General features: G+C 39.7%; 1 protein-coding gene across 4 annotated transcripts in view; it reads right to left on the reverse strand.

Moving 5' to 3' along the window:
* The window catches only part of Wwp1 (WW domain containing E3 ubiquitin protein ligase 1), a 104,205-nt gene extending 94,725 nt beyond the window's left edge, over positions 1-9,480 (reverse strand). For 3 of the 4 annotated variants that reach the window (XM_026381689.2, XM_026381756.2, XM_026381564.2), the window contains exon 1: positions 9,267-9,480. The gene's annotated coding sequence lies outside the window, so the exon portion shown is untranslated. The remainder of the gene's footprint in view (positions 1-9,266) is intronic. The other variant, XM_026381626.2, reaches the window with a different exon arrangement.
* Between the last annotated feature and the right edge of the window lie 2,938 nt (positions 9,481-12,418).

The following is a 12,418-nucleotide window of genomic DNA, read 5'->3' on the forward strand; positions in this document are numbered from 1 at the left end:
AACAAACAGCGGGCCCTGAAAGACAGTGAAAAGAACCCACAAAAACAATAGACTTCTCAAACAAAAATGCCAACTAATCCTTTCCACTTAAATTTAGAAAGAATTATGGCTTTTTCACTAAAAAAAACAAAACAAAATGTACTAGCAATAACCTAAGTTTATAGCAACCGTACTTGTAGATTTTTTTTTTCCAGGTCTTGTCCCCAATTTAAAGATCTGCTGTTTTAATGACAGATGTGATCAGATTTCTGGGGTCCTATTAGTCACAGAACTGAGGATTGTTTAAGATACAGATATAGGGCTGTCACCGTTAGCAAGTTAGAGATTGATCTAAAGTATTTTTCATTTTCATTTTAAATTTAAACCTTTTCTCATGACTTTCTTCATAAGTCAATGCCCTTATGCTGAGCAATAGCTTTTCCCAAAAGATATTACACCCACAGCCAATCTATTTTCTACCTCAAAACCTGAATTCCAAATTTGACACACTTCAATCAAAATCTATTTTTGGCATGGTGGCACAAGCCTGTAATCCCAGAAAGTCAGGAGGCTGAGGCAGGAGGATTACAAATTCAAGGCCAGTCTCAGAAACTTTATAAAGACTAAGCAACTCAGCAAGACCCTGTCTCAAAAAATATACAGGGGGGCTAGGCATGGTGGCACATGCCTATAATCCCTATAACTTGAAAGACTTGAGAAAGGAGGATCTAAATTCAAGGCCAGTCTCAGCAATTTAGTGAGATCCTGTCTCCAAATTAAAAAATAAAAAGTGCTGGGAATGTAGTTCATTGGTTGAATACTCCTGGGTTTGAGCCCTGGCACAAAAGAAAAAGAAAAAAAAATATTTTTGTGTGATTTACCTTAACTAAGAGAAAAGCAATAAGACCATGTGATAATCATAATATATAACAACTCTATCAGTAGGCATTAAAAAAAAAAAAAAAAGAACTGGGGCTGGGGTTGGGCTCAGCGGTAGACCGCTCACCTTGCACATGGGAGGCCCTGAGTTCGATCCTCAGCACCACTTTAAAAAAATTTTTAACTGTGTACAACTAAAAAATAAAATATTTTTAAAAACTAAAAAGAAAAGAACTGTCTTTATTAAAAAGAATTTCTTCTTGTGTGGGAAAGTTTTTGAACAAGGAAGCCAAGGTCATTTCTCTTGCCCATTCTTCACTATAATCACCTTATATCAGGTTTCTATAGTTTGTATGTATCAAGTCCTTGGCAATCATCTTAAGCTTTTTTAAACATGTGGAAGATTCAGATGTTAAGCTCTCTTTGTGTTTATATTACAACTATAAGTAGGAATACTTTAGCTAGGAAAAAAATGGTCCCACAGAGCACACTAAGATCCCAAATTTCAGATTCAGTTTATATCTGCAGCTATTTTATATGTGTGTGTGTGTGTGTGTGTGTGTGTGTGTGTGTGTAACATCATCTGAGGTATTTATTAAAAATGAAGACTGCTGGGCTCCCCTCTCAAGGACCAAACCATATACCTTGAAAGACATTCCAGAACCTACATGTTTAACAAGCATGATTGTGAAGCAGGGACTGCATTTTCACAAACACTGGTATACACCACATTTTATCTAATGATAGTGTTAACAATTTCTTGATCTGATTGTATAGCCAAACCATCACCTACTGATGCACTACTGATGCACTGGGTTCTGTCAGTATCTCTCCCAGATTCATCCTTAATCTTTTAGCAACTTACTTTTAAAAATTAAAGAGGTGAGAGTTAACATGCAGCTCTGCCCATACCAACTACTACCCATGAGAAATGAATGGCCCACAATGTCATGACTACTAGTTTGAATTTTCAACTTAATAATAACAAATTAAGAGCAATAAATATAATTTAAGGGCTTATGATGTTGTAGCCATCACACTTTCTGTTTTATAAAGATTTCAAATAATCCTTAGAAAAATCCAATAATGAAAATGTTCTTTATATTTGCAAAAGAAAACAGGCAACACTGCCAGAAGTCTGATCTGACTTTAAAACAAGGCTCTTAATCCATATGCCAAGAGTGTATCTATTCTTAAAATTTTTAAGGGGAGTTGGGGGGTAGGGGGTTTGGTTTGTTTACTTCTAAGGTAAAGAATATCTTAATCTACACACACCAGGTTCAGTTAATTCTCCACTTCACCCTAACTCCACACTGGTAAAGAGTGGTATATCTTGGCAAGTTGGAACTAACACACAGCCACACTAACCTAATTCAAGTCAGGACTCAACAGTTTACTTCCACCCATCCTATTTAATCATAATTATGGGTATACTGAACAGCTATCAAAAGAACTGGTTTTCCTTAGTTAAATAAAGTTATCATACCTACATTTCTGTTACTGCTGGAGCATGCTTAACTATTCAAGTAATTCAGAGCAGAGAGCCTTCAAGAAACACCTTAATGTAATTCTATCTGTCCCCTTCTTTGCACACTAGACTTTCCTAAGTTCTATAAATTATGTTTCTCAGTACATTCAATCACCAAACTCCTCCTCTACTATTTTCAGAAATTTGCAAGATATTTGCAGGAGACTGTGGGGGCCTGTTTTTAAGTGAAATTCTTCAAATGAAATGCATTAATTCACTATTCCACTCAGAAACTATCGTGTAAAAAAAACTAAACACTTATTTTCTTCATTTCAAGCATACCATGCCATCACTTAGTAGCTAACTCGAACAACAAAAAAGGTACTACTGAGACTAATATGACAAAATGTCATAGAGATAGTGATCAAGTGAGGAAATAAACAGATAACAATCATTGTGTCTACCTGTTTTAGGATTATTACCTTATTCCTTACATTTCCATAAGAGAAGACCTGCACTCCAGACTACAGAAGGAAAGAGCATTCTTTCTTCCCAGAGAAGAGTGGCTTATCCCAAACTTTTTGTTGTTGTTTTGTTTTATGATACTAGGGATTGGACCCTGGGGCACTCTACGACTGAGCTACAGCTCAGCCTTTTTTTTTAATCATTTGAGACAGAGTCCTGTTAAGTTGTCAAAGCTGGCTTCAGATTTACAATCTTCCTACATTGGCCTCTCAAGTAGCTATAATTTCAGACATGCACCACCATGCCCAGCTATCCTAACCTTTGTTAAGACATTGTAAACAAAAAATACATCCCTGAGGCACAAGATGCTCAAGGACAGTCAAATCCAGAGTGACTGGTCAAGAAGCTCTGCCCTCCTAGGTTTCATATCTAATCACAAAGGCTAAGTAATGGATTTCTACCCACCTGTAGTCCATTCTCTGCATCAAGTGCTGTCTGGTCTCACTCATGAAATTGAATAAATCCCTATTGCTTCTAGCAGCCTGGGGTCCTGGGTGCTGGTACTTTCTTAGACCCAACTGCTCTCAGGCAGAACCAGTTAATCCTACCCCATAATAGTACTATAGTAGATCAAACCATAGAGGTCCCAGTTTCACCACTTTTGGGGTTGGGGAGTGCTAGGAATCAAATCCAAGGCTTCACACATGCTAGGCAGTCTCTGTACCACTGGGATACATCCCCAGCCCCTCTTCATTTCTGACCAAGGCTAGCTAGCTTCGTATTAAGCCAAAAGTGCTGCCATTTGCATTTCACACTTAGCTTTCCCTCAGGCAGGCAAGACTCAAAGCCTAGATTTGGGGAAAGTAGTAAGCAGTCTAAGCCTTGGCTCTCAAAGCAATCTTCCAGGAGATCTTTGGTAAGACAGCTGATGATGGACTTAAAAAAAAATTGTGGTAATCTGTTACATTGAAGACCTTGAATAGATTCATGTGCTTGTGTAGTTCCCTCCCCTTGAATCTAGGTTAAACCTATAATTCGCTTTAACCAACTGAATGAGACAGAAGCAATACTGTGACAGCCCCAAGCCTATGCCTTAAGAAGGCTGGCTGCTTTTATTTTGCACTCTTGTGAACCCTAAATTACCAGGTAAGGCTGGTACAATGCTGCAAAGGCCACATGGAGAGGACAGGGCTGAGAATACCGGCCTACATGAAGAGACAGAGGTGTGTGCATCCACCCCCCAGCTTAATTGTCAGGTGAAGGAAGCCATTAGAGTGATCATCAATAAAGCCAGCAGAACCACCCAAGGGAGCCCAACCCAAGAGAGCAAACTGTGAACAAATAAGTGTTTTAAATCACTTAATTTTAGGGTTTTCTATTACAAAGCAATAGATAAGTGAAACAATACTTAAGCTCAGTTTCCTATTTGTTGTCCTAGGCCAACTCTGGCACACAGTAAGTATACCAAAACTAAGTCAACAAAAGCTACTCGATCACTACAACTTAGAAAGTGTCTGACACATGGTTTAACATAATACATTCACCAAATGAAAAAAAGAAAGACAAATAAATATTTTTTAAATACATTTTTGTAGTCGTAGGTGGACACATATCTTTATTTTGTTTATATGTGGTGTGGAGAATCAAACCCAGGGCCTCACACTTGCTAGGAAAGTGTTCTACTGCTGACCCACAACCCCAGTCCAAGAAAAAGAGGTTTAAGCATGAATTTGAAGTATAAACTAAGGACTTTCAATGGCACAACTTTTTTTTTAATGGTAAATTTTGGTATGTAAAGGCAAAAATAATAAAATATCATGATAGATATTCTGGAAAATTGGGTTCAGATTCATATGCCCCCAAAATACAATTTTTCAAAGACTTCATCTTATAAAATATTTATTTATTTATTTATTTATTTATTTTTTTTAGTTCTCGGCGGACACAACATCTTTGTTGGTATGTGGTGCTGAGGATCGAACCCGGGTCGCACGCATGCCAGGCGAGCGCGCTACCGCTTGAGCCACATCCCCAGCCCTTCATCTTATAAAAACAGCAGAATTGAAATCAACAAATTTTCAGGTCTAGGGATATAGCTCAGCTGGTAGAGTGCTTGCTTCCCATGCATAAGGTCCTGGGTTCAATTCCAAACACCACCAAAGAAAAATATATATGTAAATATATGAAATCAACAAATTTTCAAAAGGAAATTAATACTTACATCTCACCAATGTATTATTCCAAACAAGAAAACCACTTCTGCTTTATCCTTAACAAATTATAACTATTCTGTGATAAAATACTTACAAATTTCAACATTATCTAAAAACAGCCACTACAATTAGGTTACCATCTATCTTCACAACAAAAAGGGAAACAGACAAGTTCAAATCTACACTTCACAAAAATTAAACACTCCAAAGAGATCAATTCAAACTTTTCACATATTTCCTACAAGTAAAGTTCCATTGTAGGTGAAGAATTGGAATTTACTGGGAAAAAAATATTGACCTACATACAAAAATATGGGCTTAATTCTAGTTCTGATTTTGGCCACTAACTAGCCAAATATCCTCCAAATTTAACTTTTCTGAAGTTCTTTAAACTTCTTTTGAGCCTCTGTATATTCATCTAAAAAGCAATGATTACTTCCTGACCCACCTAGTTTCCAATTGTCACAAAGAATCAGATAATCCAGCATTTACAGTCATTATGAAATAATGAAAAATGTTATAAGGATACTCTTCTTAATACCATCAAAAAGTAAAATACATCTGCTTTCAACAGACATTTTTCCTCCATCAAGTATTAATAACTAGTTCCTTGGACAGTTTATAACAGGCAATTTATTGATTTTCCACTGTTCATTATGATTACAGTTTTATACAATCAGTAAAAAGACTCCAGTTTTTGTAATAATTATGCAATCAAAGTTACTAAAGCTGGAAAAGAAACCAAATAACATGTTCTGTTTCTATCTTACCAGGGAGACAATCTTGAAGGTGCAGATAGGTCAACTGTTCATTAATCAAACCATGTCTTAAACACACTAGTGATTGAGTAACTTCATTTTTTTTTTTTTAAGAAAACTCACTAAATAAGAAACACGGTTTATTTTGTCAAGTTTTGGTGTTCAATTGATAAAATGAATGAAGGTAAGGTAAAGAATATTCTTAATTAAGGCATGCAGGTATAGAGTAGATTAAAAAATTGTTGAAAGTTTCTTATTTCATTTATATCACTTACATCCAAAACTGAGCGCTACAAAGGCAATTATAATTAAATGACTGGTCTGACATTGTTATGTGCTTTCCATCCACCCAACTCACCCCCAAGACTCATCAGCTCTCAAAACACTAAGAAACAAAATGGGTACACATATTCCAATGAAAATCTAAAATCCAAGAATTAAGTACTAGAAGGAATCTCCTTGGATCTAGTCCTTAACTGCTGAGGTCACTTAAAGGCATTAATTATATCCAACTGATGGTAAATGAGTTGGATGATCTTTAAAACACAAAGAAAACCATCATGTCAACAAACTCCTGATTTGCTTTACCCACTTGCTGACCAGTATGTAGTGCAATTATATAAACTGTTGTTCTACTTTGTTCTGTAACATAACAGCAAATAATGTATATTAGTCAAAATTATCTGTAAACTACAACACACGTGTTTCTAGCTGCAAATAATGTCCCTATGTCCCTACAGTGGGAGTTCTTAATATCAGTGAATGGAAAAATATGAAGATTCTACTATTTTTAAAAAATTCTCAGTAATTCTGGGAGCTGCCTCCAGCCCAACAGACTGGCCCACAGGTTTCACACAGGAGATTCATGTAATCCACAGCCTTCCCTAAAATCATATCCAAAATCTATAAGTGAATCTGAAAATATTCCAGGTCAACAGAATTCTTTAATTTCAACAAGGATTAGAAATCCCCCAGAAGGTTGTAAAGTAAAACACAAAATGCTTCCATGGATTTTTGCTCAAAATGCCACCAATAATCTCCCAATAAACCTGCATCAGAATCAAGTTATTTGACTTCATCAAATTGTCTATTCTGCTGCCTTTCTCTTTTCCACTAGCATTACTACCACCTTAGCTCAGACTCATAGCTCAGACCTATGAACTGAACAATAGGGAGATCTATGTACCCCAGGCTTGCCCTATCTCAAATCACACTACATTTTACTACAAGATTTATCCTCCTAAAACAAAGTTTTAAAACTGTTTTGCTCTCCCAACTCAAAAATCATCTGTGGAATCCTCACTGCCTAAGAAATCCAAAGTCATTAGCATGTCATTAAAAACAAGCCACTTAGCTTACCATGATGATGCACACCTGTGATTCCAACTACTTGGGAGACTCAAGGCAGGAGGATTCCAAGTCCTAAGCCATCCTAGACAACTTAGTGAAACCCTGTCTCAAACTTTTAAAAAGGTGTGGGGATGTAGTTCAGTAGCAAAGCACTCCTGGATTCAATTCCCATGGTGGGGGAGGGGCAGAGAAGGGGGACAAGACAATTGACTGGACCAAATGATTATTTCAACCTTTATCATCCTTTATCCTAGTACAAACACTTTATGTCCCACACAAACATAATCACTTGCCTCTTCTAAATGTATAAACTCTGTACTCTCAGATCCTTTTATCTGCTTGGATCACCTTTCCCTGCCCGTCAAAAGTCATAGTCATCCTTCAAATCCAAGATCTCAAAAGACAAATGCTCCATGAACTAACCCACTCTACTTCCACTTTGCCAAATGATCTGACTTCTACCCACTCTGGGATTGAATTCTAAGAGGATTTTTGTATTGTTTATGAAACTTAAGTATAGATTAAAAGAACAATGGGACATAGGTGCCTACCTCCTTAGACAAACAATACTAATCATCCTCATTTTTGTATTTCCCAAAACACCTCAGTCATACAGTAGATGCTAAATATTTGTGCAAGGAAAAGAAATTTCAGCCATTGTTAAGTAAACAGCAAACATTAGTCTCTCTTCTAAAGCAGACTTGATCTGTGACCTCCTGTATCTTGCTAGGCTTCCAAATAACATAAATCTTCACATTGCTTTTCAAAATCATGGTGTCTTAGGTCTTACAAGCAGTTCTATATTTTATGGGAAGAACTATTTTAAAATATTAATAAGCCATGACCCAAAGAAACATACCATATACTTCATACATCTCAGTTTTAGTAGTTCCCAAACTTGGCCACTACATTTTTAATTTTTTAAACATTAACTATTTATGAAAAATACTAATTTCCAGTCATAGCTAATATGCTACTTTATGGGGAAAACAAGTCATAAAACCAAGAGGATGCCTTTATTTAAGAATTTAATTTTTTCCTAATTTTGCTCTGCACAATACACACATACTTAGTAAGACAGGTGAAGTGGATTTATGCATAAGTCTGAACTCATGTACAAACCTGCAGACAACTGTAAACCAGATATTTCTGGTTAAAAAAAAAAAAAAGCCACCAAAGGGAAGCAGAAGATAAGCCTGAATGTTATCTTTTTCCATAACTATTACAAGCAGCATTTTAAAGCAGAAGCTCAACTCTTGTTGCACATTCGCCTACACTAAAGGATAAAAACTTGGAAAAACAAATCAAGCTCCCTGGAAAATATTTTATCCTGAATGAATAAAAATGTCAAAATTATAATAGATAACTCCTCTTCTTTGGTAATGAGACTTCATATAATTTCTGGAGGAAAAAAAAAAAACAAAAAAAAAATAAAAACCTCAACTCCAAATCGATGGAGCAAAGAAAGGACTGCACAGTTCCTGCACACACAAACTGATCATTTAAAGGTTGTAAAAGCAATGCACAAACTACAGAACTAAAAAAAAAATTAAAAATATCACAGGACAGGGCCCAAGCCACCAGATAAAATAGGACTAGTAAAAATCTGCAAGGTCACTGGAACCTACCAGGTCACAAAAGGTGGAGGTGGGGGGTTGTGGTGGGGGAAGCTACGGAGCCAGTATAGAAGCGAAGTGCTTAAAACACGTCAGAAAAAGACGTTCTAAGGCAGGAGTCCTTGGTTTGGGATGGTGGAACTGGGGTGAAAGTCAGGGCACCGGCAGTTTTGAGAAAGGTGCTAGGGAAAGGAAGAAAGGTAGAAAGAAGGCGAACTGAAGGCTGAGGAAGCTTGAGAACTGCGGCTGCAGAGTCACGAAAACACTTCGCTCCGCTCCAGTATCATCAGGACAGGCCTGTGCCAGGGCCAACTCGGGGCAAGACCTGTGACCCCACCCCAGAAACTCCCGGCCCCGAGACTGAAGAAGGCAGCCACCGCAGAGCGGACTGACCCCCGACAGTCCCTCCAAGGGTCCTGCAGCGGACAGCCAGCGCCGGGCTCCTGGCACCGCAGCGCAGACTCCCGGCCCGCGCCCCCGCCCCCGCCCCGCCCGCGCCCCCAGCCCCAGCCCCAGCCCCGCGCCCCGGCGTCCTTACCCGGCGCGAAGCTGTCGGCCGGGCGGCCAAGGCAGCAGCGCCTCCTCCACCGGCGGGTGCTCTCACCCTTCCGCGCCCAGGATCGCCATCTCGCAGCAGGCGCGGCGGCAGCCACCCAGGCGTCGGCCCTGGCAGCCCAGGCCGCCTGCAGCCACTCGGAACCCGCACGCCGAGCTTGCGGACACCCGACCCTCCCCCCACCCCCACCCCGGCCACGCGCTACCCGCAGCCGACCCCACACCTCCCTTCCTCGGGAGCGTGCCGCGTACCCGCGACGCCGGCAACGCGCACCAAGCGCGCGCCTCCCCGCCCGCCCCTACACAGCGCGCTGCGCCGAAGCCGCCCAAAGCCTCCAACTCCAGACCCGGAATCCGGCTCCCCGCGAGCATGCGCAGCGAGGGTGCACCGAAGCTGCCTCTGGACAACTCCGCTCCTCCGGGTCTTCGGAGCGGTCGAGTGGAGGTGGCGAACTAGCCAATAGAAGATCGGGGCGTGGCCAGAACCTGTGGAAGGGGCGGGGCCGCCGCCGAGATTTAGGAAGAGGCTTCACTAAATTCACGCTGACTACTTAACTGCTGACTTGACTTTCCGGTCCGCCAAACCCTGTGCATGACCTCAAGTAAGGTCCTGGGGCAGTGGCGTTCTTTCTCGAACACTTTGCAGCCTATTTTTGTAGGCTGCTAGTAAATACTCCTTGACTTACCTTAGTATTCTACTTAGAACCCATTACAAGAATAAATAATTGGACTCAGCAGATGGTCCTACCAGAAGACTTGCAGTCCATTTTTATTAGTAATCAAATTGCTCACTTCCCCCACCACCCACTACCACATCAGGCCAATAATAAAGCAAATACATGTGTCCATGCAATTAATCCACACCACAGTCCTGTAAGGTAGCGTCTATTAGCTCCATTATACAAATGAGTTAACTGGTTTAGGAAAATGCTATTGATAATCTGTTGCTTTTAGAAGAAAGGCCACCCTGCAAGTAGAAGACTTTCCAGATGACATGGTCTTAAGATAAATAATCAAAGTCGGTTTCTACAATTTTTGCCCAAACCACTTACCCAACCCCTACAAACTACCTGCAACCAACCTCCAAGCTTACTAGTTCGCCCTCTCGGAGTTTAGAGTTTCTGCTCCTCTCCAAAGGAAACTCCTCCACTGACTGCTCCTTCCTGGGACCCCCTTCTTAGCCTGTCTCGAAAACTTTATTGTCTCTCCTGGCTACAACAGCATAATCATGTTTTAAGATTTTTCTATCCTAAGTTTTCTCTTGACTTTCAAGCATCTTTCTAGTTATCTTTTTCCATTGTCATTAAACTTTTTGAAAGAAGTGTGTAACAAAAATAGCAGTGACACTCAACAAATATCTCTTGACTGAACAATGTACATTCCCTTCCACTCTAGTGCCTTAATCCCTGCCCTTTGACTTCACACTTGAATCAGGCGCATCGTCTCATGATGCATGAAGATCAATTTAAGATATACAACTGATAATATCACTCTACTGCTTAACATCATTCATTGGCTCTTTAGAGCTTTTATGACAAAGACTAACCAGATTCAAGGCCCCTTTCATCCTTAGTTTCTTCTGTAATGAGAACTCTTCATAGTTGCCTGAATGGGTTAACTCATCTCTGTGCTTAAATACATATTGTTTCCTCTTTTTTCCCATATTTTTGCTGTCAGGTCCCTTTCAATAAATGCAGCAACTGCTTATATACACCCCCCCAGAAACACTATGCCTATCCCCAGCAGCGTCTGTCCTCCTTCTCCAGAACTTGTACAAAGCCTCCTGCTTCCTGCTCTGTCTCACTTTCATCTCCCCCAATTGCTCAGTGTCCCCTCAGCCCTGTACAGAAGCTCCTAATGTTCTTCTCATCCCCTGAATTGACACCCAGTATTGAATGTTTACATTTTAAAGATATTTTTAGTTGTAGATGGACACAATACCTTTATTTTATTTATTTATTTTAATATTTATTTATTTATTGGTACTGGGAATTGAACCCAGGGGCATTCAACTACTGAGCCACATCCCTAGCCCTATTTTGTATTTTATTTAGCGACAGGGTCTCACTGAGTTGCTTAGTGCCTCACCATTGCTGAGGCTGGCTTTGAACTCCTAATCCTCTTGTCTCAGCCTCCCTAGCTGCTGGGATTGCAGAAGTGCACCACCAAGCCCAGCTTATTTATTTATTTTTATGTGATGCTGAGGATCTAACCCAGTGCCTTTCAAATGCTAGGCAAGTACTCTACCACTTAGTTACAACCCCTGCCCCAAATATTTACTTTTATTACTAAACATTTCTTGGGTTTCCAATGGATACAGTTGTACATATGTTTTTAAAAATCACTGTCCATGTCCTTATGTACTATCTTAAGTTAAATTCTTAAAAGTCATCAAAGGGTGTGAACAAGTTTAATCCTTTTGAAACATGTTGGCAAGTTGCTTTCCAGGAAGAACACGGGGATTGAAACACAGCTCTGCCATTGCAGGCCACCTTCTGACTTTCAAGATACTAGACACTTTTATTTTTGTGGGCTTCTTCCTCCATAAAACAAAATTACAAACTATGTTTTCATACTGCATTGGTATAGAGACAAATGTATGGACATTATACATTAAAATACTTTCTTTAAGCCAGGTGTGGTGGTACACACCTATAATCCCAGCTACTCAGGAGGCTGAGGAAAGGAGGATGGCAAGTTCAAGGGCAGCCTGGGCAATTTTTTGAGACCCTGTCTCAAAATAAGAAAGTAAAAAGGGCTGGGGTTATAGCACAGAGGTAGAGTGTTGCCTAGCATATGCCATTAACCCATATTGTACCCTCCCCCAATTTTTTCTTTTACCTAAACATTTATGTTTTTCCTTCTGATCTAAATAGAAATTAAAGCATTTTTGTGGGCTCTAACTGTGTTATGAGCCTGAAGCACTGTGCCTATTATGCCTAATGGATTAGCTGGCCCTGTTGCCACCTACAAACCATGAGATTTGGCCAAATTACTTAATCTGATTGTACTTCAGCTAGGAAATTAGTATAGTGCTGCCACATGATATTGTAATAAAAAGGAAATAACTTGCTACAAGAAAACTTATAGCTATCTAGCACATAAGTATGACACATAATCAATGAATTCCTGTTG

Source organism: Urocitellus parryii, chromosome 7 (genome assembly GCF_045843805.1).
Source record: "Urocitellus parryii isolate mUroPar1 chromosome 7, mUroPar1.hap1, whole genome shotgun sequence".
Lineage (NCBI taxonomy): Eukaryota > Metazoa > Chordata > Mammalia > Rodentia > Sciuridae > Urocitellus > Urocitellus parryii.